This window comes from Rhinopithecus roxellana, chromosome 7, assembly GCF_007565055.1.
Source record: "Rhinopithecus roxellana isolate Shanxi Qingling chromosome 7, ASM756505v1, whole genome shotgun sequence".
Lineage (NCBI taxonomy): Eukaryota > Metazoa > Chordata > Mammalia > Primates > Cercopithecidae > Rhinopithecus > Rhinopithecus roxellana.
Window position 1 is genome coordinate 18,941,960 of NC_044555.1, and position 9,961 is coordinate 18,951,920.

Consider the following 9,961-nt stretch of genomic DNA (forward strand, 5'->3'; position numbering starts at 1 on the left):
AAATTAAGATATTCCCAGGCAAACAAAAGTCAGGGAAGTTCATTACCACTACACCTGCCCTACAAAAAATTTTAAAGGAAGTCTTTCAGGATGACAATACTACCCAAAGCTATCTACAGATTCAATGAATTTCCTATCAAAATCTTAACAAGGTTTCAAGGCTTTTAAAGTAATGTAAACACTTTTTATAAAATTCCTATGGAACCACAAGAGACAATAGACAAACAAAACAAATTCTTAAAAAAGAACAAAGAGGATTCACACTTCTTGATTTCAAACTTATTACAAAGCTACAGCACTAAGTCAGTGTGCTGCTGGTATAAACACACACATATAGACTAATGGAATAAAAGAGAGTTGTGAAGTAGACTCTTGCTTATTTATGTAAGTGATTTTTGACAAGAATGCTGTGACTATTAAATGAGGAAAGAAAAATATTTTTAACAGTCAATGCTGGGAAAACTACATGGACACTTGCAAAAGAAAGATATTGGACCCTTACCTTACATCATATACACCATATACCTTACACTATGCTGTCTTAAATGAACCAAAGACCTAAACATAAGAGCTAAAACTGTAAAACTGTTAGAAGGAAACATGAGAGAAAACTTTTATGAAATTGGATTTTGCAACAATTTATCAGCTATGACACAAAGAGCACAGGAATGGAAACAGGAGATACATTGGACTCTATTAAAATTAAAATAAATGCATCAAGGGACACCATCAACAGAATGAAATGACAACTCACAGAATGAGACAAAAATTGTAAATTATATATCCAATGAGAAATTAATATCCAGAATATACAAAGAATTCCCACAACTTAATGATAATAAACAAGCACCAACTAAAAAGTGGGCAAATGGATTGAATAGGTATTTCTCAATGAGATACAAATGGCCAATAAAAGAATAAAAAGATGCTCAATTTCACTAATCATTAACGAAATCCAAGTCAAAAGTACAATGAGGTACCACCGTACATTCATTAGGATGACTATTACAAAAATAAATACATAAAAACTGTGAATGAAGATATGGAGAATTTGGAATACTTGTGCATTGCTGATGAGAATGTAAAATGGTACAGCCACTGTGAAAAACAGTTTGGCAGCTCCTCAAAAAGTTAAATTATCATATTATCCAGTAATTCTACTTCTCAGTATATACTCGAATGAAAGGAAAGCAGAGATTTGAACAAATATTTGTAAACAAATGTTCACAGCATCATCATTCACATAGCCAAAATGTGGAAACAACATTTTGTCTATTGTCAGATGAATTGAAAAACAAAATGTGATATATAGGTGCAATGGAATATTACTCAGCCTTAAAAAAGAATGAAATTGTGATAAATGCTACAACATAAATGAATCTTGAAGACAGTATGCTAAGTGAAAATAGACATAAAAGAACAAATATAGTATGATTTCAGTTGTATGAGGCACCAAGGAAGAGAAGTTACCAGGGATTGAGGGAGGGAGGAATAGGGAATTATTTTTTAGTGGGTACATGTTTTATGTTTGGAATAACAAAACAGTTCTGAAAATGGATAATGGTGATTGCACAACAATGAGCATGTACTTACTGCCACTAAATTGTACTCTTAAAGTGGTAATTTTATGTTACAGTATAGCTTACTCCAATTAAAAAATCTTATAAAAATAATAAAAATAATATACCTCAATAGGATGAAGGGAAAAAATGATTATCTCTATTGACGCAAAAAAGCATTTGACAAAATCCAACACCCTCTAATAATAATAATAATAATAATAACAATAAATCTGTCAACAAACTAGAAATAGAAGGTAACTTCTTCAAGATAAGAGACACATATGAATAAAAAACAGAGCTGGGGGGGCGGAGCAAGATGGCCGAATAGGAACAACTCCAGTCTCCAACTCCCAGCGCGAGCGACACAGAAGACCGGTGATTTCTGCATTTTCAACTGAGGTACTGGGGTCATCTCACTAGGGAGTGCCGGACAATCGGTGCTGGTCAGCTGCTGCAGCCTGACCAGCGAGAGCTGAAGCAGGGCGAGGCATCGCCTCACCTGGAAGCGCAAGGGGGAAGGGGATCCGTTTTCCTAGCCAGGGGAACTGAGACACACAACACCTGGAAAATCGGGTAACTCCCACCCCAATACTGCGCTGTAAGCATACAGGCATTCCAGGAGAATATATCCCACACCTGGCCGGGAGGGTCCCACGCCCACGAAGCCTCCCTCACTGCTAACACAGCAGTCTGCCGCGATCTATCGGCAAGGCAGCAGCGAGGCTGGGGGAGGGGCGCCCGCCATTGCTGAGGCTTAAGTAGGTAAACAAAGCCGCTGGGAAGCTCGAACTGGGTGGAGCTCACAGCAGCTCAAGGAAGCCTGCCTGTCTCTGTAGTCTCCACCTCTGGGGACAGCGCACAGCTGAAGACCAACAGGGGAAGTAGCGGGAGCCGGTGCAGACGCGAACGACTCTGTCTGACAGCTTTGGGGAGAGCCGCGGATCTCCCAACGCGGAGGTTGAGATCTGAGAACGGACAGACTGCCTGCTCAGGTGTGTCCCTGACCCCTGAGTAGCCTAGCTGGGAGAAATCCCCCACTAGGGGCAGTCTGACACCCCACACCTCACAGGGTGGAGTACACCCCTGAGAGGACACTTCCAAAGGAAGAATCAGACAGGTACACTCGCTGTTCAGCAATATTCTATCTTCGGCAACCTCTGCTGCTGATACCCAGGCAAACAGGGTCTGGAGTGGACCTCAAGCAATCTCCAACAGACCAACAGAGAGTCCTTCTGACTGTCAGAAGGAAAACTATCAAACAGGAAGGACACCTATACCAAAACCCCATCAGTTCGTCACCACCATCAAAGACCAGAGACAGATAAAACCACAAAGATGGGGAAGAAGCAGGGCAGAAAAGCTGGAAATTCAAAAAATAAGAGCGCATCTCCCCCTGCCAAGGAGCGCAGCCCATCACCAGCAACGGATCAAAGCTGGTCAGAGAATGACTTGGACGAGAGGAGAGAAGAAGGCTTCAGTCCATCAAACTTCTCAGAGCTAAAGGAGGAATTACGTACCCAGCGCAAAGAAACTAAAAATCTTGAAAAAAGAGTGGAAGAATTGACAGCTAGACTCATTAATGCAGAGAAGATCATAAACGAAATGACAGAGATGAAAACCATGACACGAGAAATACGTGACAAATGCACAAGCTTCAGTAACCGACTCGATCAACTGGAAGAAAGAGTATCAGCGATTGAAGATCAAATGAATGAAATGAAGCGAGAAGAGAAACCAAAAGAAAAAAGAAGAAAAAGAAATGAGCAAAGCCTGCAAGAAGTATGGGATTACGTAAAAAGACCAAATCTACGTCTGATTGGGGTGCCTGAAAGTGAGGGGGAAAATGGAACCAAGTTGGAAAACACTCTTCAGGATATCATCCAGGAGAACTTCCCCAACCTAGTAGGGCAGGCCAACATTCAAATTCAGGAAATACAGAGAACGCCACAAAGATACTCCTCCAGAAGAGCAACTCCAAGACACATAATTGCCAGATTCACCAAAGTTGAAATGAAGGAAAAAATCTTAAGGGCAGCCAGAGAGAAAGGTCGGGTCACCCACAAAGGGAAGCCCATCAGACTAACAGCAGATCTCTCGGCAGAAACTCTACAAGCCAGAAGAGAGTGGGGGCCAATATTCAACGTTCTTAAAGAAAAGAATTTTAAACCCAGAATTTCATATCCAGCCAAACTAAGTTTCATAAGTGAAGGAGAAATAAAATCCTTTACAGATAAGCAAATGCTTAGAGATTTTGTCACCACCAGGCCTGCCTTACAAGAGACCCTGAAGGAAGCCCTAAACATGGAAAGGAACAACCGGTACCAGCCATCGCAAAAACTTGGCAAAATGTAAAGACCATCGAGGCTAGGAAGAAACTGCATCAACTAACGAGCAAAATAACCAGTTAATATCATAATGGCAGGATCAAGTTCACACATAACAATATTAACCTTAAATGTTAATGGACTAAATGCTCCAATTAAAAGACACAGACTGGCAAACTGGATAAAGAGTCAAGACCCATCAGTCTGCTGTATTCAGGAGACCCATCTCACATGCAGAGACATACATAGGCTCAAAATAAAGGGATGGAGGAAGATCTACCAAGCAAATGGAGAACAAAAAAAAGCAGGGGTTGCAATCCTAGTCTCTGATAAAACAGACTTTAAACCATCAAAGATCAAAAGAGACAAAGAAGGCCATTACATAATGGTAAAGGGATCAATTCAACAGGAAGAGCTAACTCTCCTAAATATATATGCACCCAATACAGGAGCACCCAGATTCATAAAGCAAGTCCTTAGAGACTTACAAAGAGACTTAGACTCCCATACAATAATAATGGGGGACTTCAACACTCCGCTGTCAACATTAGACAGATCAACGAGACAGAAAGTTAACAAGGATATCCAGGAATTGAACTCATCTCTGCACCAAGCGGACCTAATAGACATCTATAGAACTCTCCACCCCAAATCAACAGAATATACATTCTTCTCAGCACCACATCGCACTTATTCCAAAATTGACCACATAATTGGAAGTAAAGTACTCCTCAGCAAATGTAAAAGAACAGAAATTATAACAAACTGTCTCTCAGACCACAGTGCAATCAAACTAGAACTCAGGACTAAGAAACTCAATCAAAACCGCTCAACTACATGGAAACTGAACAACCTGCTCCTGAATGACTACTGGGTACATAACGAAATGAAAGCGGAAATAAAGATGTTCTTTGAAACCAATGAGAACAAAGATACAACATACCAGAATCTCTGGGACACATTTAAAGCAGTGTGTAGAGGGAAATTTATAGCACTAAATGCCCACAAGAGAAAGCAGGAAAGATCTAAAATTGACACTCTAACATCACAATTAAAAGAACTAGAGAGGCAAGAGCAATCACATTCAAAAGCTAGCAGAAGGCAAGAAATAACTAAGATCAGAGCAGAACTGAAGGAGATAGAGACACAAAAAACCCTCCAAAAAATCAATGAATCCAGGAGTTGGTTTTTTGAAAAGATCAACAAAATTGACAGACCGCTAGCAAGGCTAATAAAGAAAAAAAGAGAGAGGAATCAAATAGATGCAATAAAAAATGATAAAGGGGATATCACCACTGACCCCACAGAAATACAAACTACCATCAGAGAATACTATAAACGCCTCTACGCAAATCAACTAGAAAATCTAGAAGAAATGGATAATTTCCTGGACACTTACACTCTCCCAAGGCTAAACCAGGAAGAAGTTGAATCCCTGAATAGACCAATAGCAGGCTCTGAAATTGAGGCAACAATTAATAGCCTACCCACCAAAAAAAGTCCAGGACCAGATGGATTCACAGCTGAATTCTACCAGAGGTACAAGGAGGAGCTGGTACCATTCCTTCTGAAACTATTCCAATCAATAGAAAAAGAGGGAATCCTCCCTAACTCATTTTATGAGGCCAACATCATCCTGATACCAAAGCCTGGCAGAGACACAACAAAAAAAGAGAATTTTAGACCAATATCCCTGATGAACATTGATGCAAAAATCCTCAATAAAATACTGGCAAACCGGATTCAGCAGCACATCAAAAAGCTTATCCACCATGATCAAGTGGGCTTCATCCCTGGGATGCAAGGCTGGTTCAACATTCGCAAATCAATAAACGTAATCCAGCATATAAACAGAACCAAAGACAAGAACCACATGATTGTCTCAATAGATGCAGAAAAGGCTTTTGACAAAATTCAACAGCCCTTCATGCTAAAAACGCTCAATAAATTCGGTATTGATGGAACGTACCTCAAAATAATAAGAGCTATTTATGACAAACCCACAGCTAATATCATACTGAATGGGCAAAAACTGGAAAAATTCCCTTTGAAAACTGGCACAAGACAGGGATGCCCTCTCTCACCACTCCTATTCAACATAGTGTTGGAAGTTCTGGCTAGGGCAATCAGGCAAGAGAAAGAAATCAAGGGTATCCAGATAGGAAAAGAAGAAGTTAAATTGTCCCTGTTTGCAGATGACATGATTGTATATTTAGAAAACCCCATCGTCTCAGCCCAAAATCTCCTTAAGCTGATAAGCAACTTCAGCAAAGTCTCAGGATACAAAATTAATGTGCAAAAATCACAAGCATTCTTATACACCAGCAACAGACAAGCAGAGAGCCAAATCAGGAATGAACTTCCATTCACAATTGCTTCAAAGAGAATAAAATACCTAGGAGTCCAGCTTACAAGGGATGTAAAGGACCTCTTCAAGGAGAACTACAAACCACTGCTCAGTGAAATCAAAGAGGACACAAACAAATGGAAGAACATACCATGCTCATGGATAGGAAGAATCAATATCGTGAAAATGGCCATACTCCCCAAGGTTATTTATAGATTCAATGCCATCCCCATCAAGCTACCAATGACTTTCTTCACGGAATTGGAAAAAACTGCTTTAAAGTTCATATGGAACCAAAAAAGAGCCCGCATTGCCAAGACAATCCTAAGTCAAAAGGACAAAGCTGGAGGCGTCACGCTACCTGACTTCAAACTATACTACAAGGCTACAGTAACCAAAACAGCATGGTACTGGTACCAAAACAGAGATATAGACCAATGGAACAGAACAGAGTCCTCAGAAATAATACCGCACATCTACAGCCATCTGATCTTTGACAAACCTGAGAGAAACAAGAAATGGGGAAAGGATTCCCTATTTAATAAATGGTGCTGGGAAAATTGGCTAGCCATAAGTAGAAAGCTGAAACTGGATCCTTTCCTTACCCCTTATACGAAGATTAATTCAAGATGGATTAGAGACTTAAATGTTAGACCTAATACCATAAAAACCCTAGAAGAAAATCTAGGTAGTACCATTCAGGACATAGGCATGGGCAAGGACTTCATGTCTAAAACACCAAAAGCAACGGCAGCAAAAGCCATAATTGACAAATGGGATCTAATTAAACTAAAGAGCTTTTGCACAGCAAAAGAAACTACCATCAGAGTGAACAGGCAACCTACAGAATGGGAGAAAATTTTTGCAACCTACTCATCTGACAAAGGGCTAATATCCAGAATCTACAAAGAACTCAAACAAATATACGAGAAAAAAACAAACAACCCCATCAAAAAGTGGGGAAAGGATATGAACAGACATTTCTCAAAAGAAGATATTCATACAGCCAACAGACACATGAAAAAATGCTCATCATCACTGGCCATCAGAGAAATGCAAATCAAAACCACAATGAGATACCATCTCACACCAGTTAGAATGGCAATCATTAAGAAGTCAGGAAACAACAGGTGTTGGAGAGGATGTGGAGAAATAGGAACACTTTTACACTGTTGGTGGGATTGTAAACTAGTTCAACCATTATGGAAAACAGTATGGCAATTCCTCAAGGATCTAGAACTAGATGTACCATATGACCCAGCCATCCCACTACTGGGTATATACCCAAAGGATTATAAATTAGTCTACTACAAAGACACATGTACACGTATGTTTATTGCGGCACTATTCACAATAGCAAAGACTTGGAATCAACCCAAATGTCCATCTGTGACAGACTGGATTAAGAAAATGTGGCACATATACACCATGGAATACTATGCAGCCATAAAAAAGGATGAGTTTGCGTCCTTTGTAGGGACATGGATGCAGCTGGAAACCATCATTCTTAGCAAACTATCACAAGAAGAGAAAACCAAACACCGCATGTTCTCACTCATAGGTGGGAACTGAACAATGAGATCACTTGGACTCGGGAAGGGGAACATCACACACTGGGGTCTATCATGGGGAGGGGGGAGGGGGGAGGAGGGAGGGATTGCATTGGGGAGTTATACATGATATAAATGATGAATTGATGGGTGCTGACGAGTTGATGGGTGCAGCACACCAACATGGCATAAGTATACATATGTAACAAACCTGCACGTTATGCACATGTACCCTAGAACTTAAAGTATAATAAAAAAAAAAAAAAAAAAAAAAAAAAACAGAGCTAAATTCACATTTAACAGTTAAAGGCTGAAACTTCTCCCCCTAAGTATAAGAAGAGGACAAGAATGCCCCCTCACTATTTCCATTCAACATTTTACTGCAGTAGGTTCTAGACAGGGCAATTGAGCAAGAAAATAAATAAATACAAGTCACCCATATTAGAAAAGAAAATATAAGACTATTTTTATTTGCTGATTATACCATTGTATGTAGAGATGATCCGAAGGAATCCATTAGTAAATACTGAAACAATTAAAAGGATTTAGTCAAATTTCAGGATATGCTATGGATTGAATGTTTGTGGCCCTGTCCCCTAAATGTTTATGTTAAAGCCTAATCTCCAGTGTGATAATATTTGAAGGTGGAGCCTTTGGGAGATAATTAAGTCATTAGGGCAGAGCCCGTATGGATGGGACTAGTGCTCTTATATGAGGTGGCCAGAGAGCTAGCTCTCTCTCTGCTCTCCACCATGTGAGGGTACAATGAAAAGACAGCCATTTGGAACCAGGAAGAGGGCCTATCGCCAGGAACCAAATTGGCCTGTACTTCTTATCTTGGACTTTCCAGCCTCCAGAACTGTGAGAAATATATGTTTATTGTTTCAGCCACTCATTCTATGGTAATTTGTTATAACAGCCTGAACTAAGACAAGATACAGTATCAATGCTTAAAAAGCATGAAAGCTCAATCCCACAAGACTGCCCTGCACTTTAGATGCCAATTATAAGTTACAGGTTATGATCTGTACTATAAATCAGGGTTCTCGTTCAATTAATTTGCTGGAGCAGCTCACAGAACTCAAGGAAACACTTCACTTACATTTACCCATTTATTGGAAAGGATATTACAGAAGATACAGATGAACACCCAGAAGGAAGAGATATATTGGGCAAGGTATGTGGAATGGGGCACCAGGCTTCCATGCCCTGTTCAAGTGAGGCACCCTTCAGGAACCTCCAGGTGTACAGCTATCCCAAAGCTCTCTTAAACTTGTTATTCTGGGTTCTTATGGAGGCTTCATTAGGTAGACATCATTGGCCATTGGTGATCGATTCAACCTTTAACTCCTCTCTGCTCCAATCTTCTAATCATGCCCTGGTCTTTCCAGTGAACAGCCCACATCCTGAAGATATCTAGGGTCTGCCAATCATCAGTCATATTATTAGCATACAAAAGACACTCTTATCGCTCAGGATACTTCAAGGGTTTTAGGGGCTGTATGCCAGAAAAGGAGATCAAAGAGTAAATATATATTTCACAACATCACAGTGAACAATTCCCTTTACCATAGCATCAAAAAGAATAAAATAACTTAGAAATAAATCTAACCAAAACTACAAAACATTGCTGAAATAATTTAAAGAAGATCTAAATAAATTCCAAGATAGCCAGTGTTCATAGGAAACTCTGTTTGTGGGAAATTATGTCCTCTGGAAACTCTGTGTTCAGGGATTGTAAGGCAATATTGTTGAGATAACAATACTCCCCAAGTTTATCTACAGAGTCAGTGCAACCCTTATCAAAATCCCAATGGTCCTTTTGTTCAGAAAAGGAAAAGACAATCCTAAAATTCATATGGAGTCGAAAGCGACCATGAAATTAGCTGGGCATGGTGGCGCACGCCTGTAACCCCAGTACTCAGGATGGTGAGGCAGGAGAATCGCTTGAACCCAGGAGGCGGAGGCTGCAGTGAGCCGAGATCGTGCCACTGCACTCTAGCCTGGTTGACAGAGCAAGACTCTGTCTCAAAAAAAAAAAAAAAAAGGACCATGGGTAGCCAATAAAATCTTAATAATATTTTCAGAGAAATCACACTTACTGATTTCAAACATACTGCACAGTTACAGTAATCAAAAAATAAATGTGGTTCTTGCATAAAGATAAATAAAAAATGT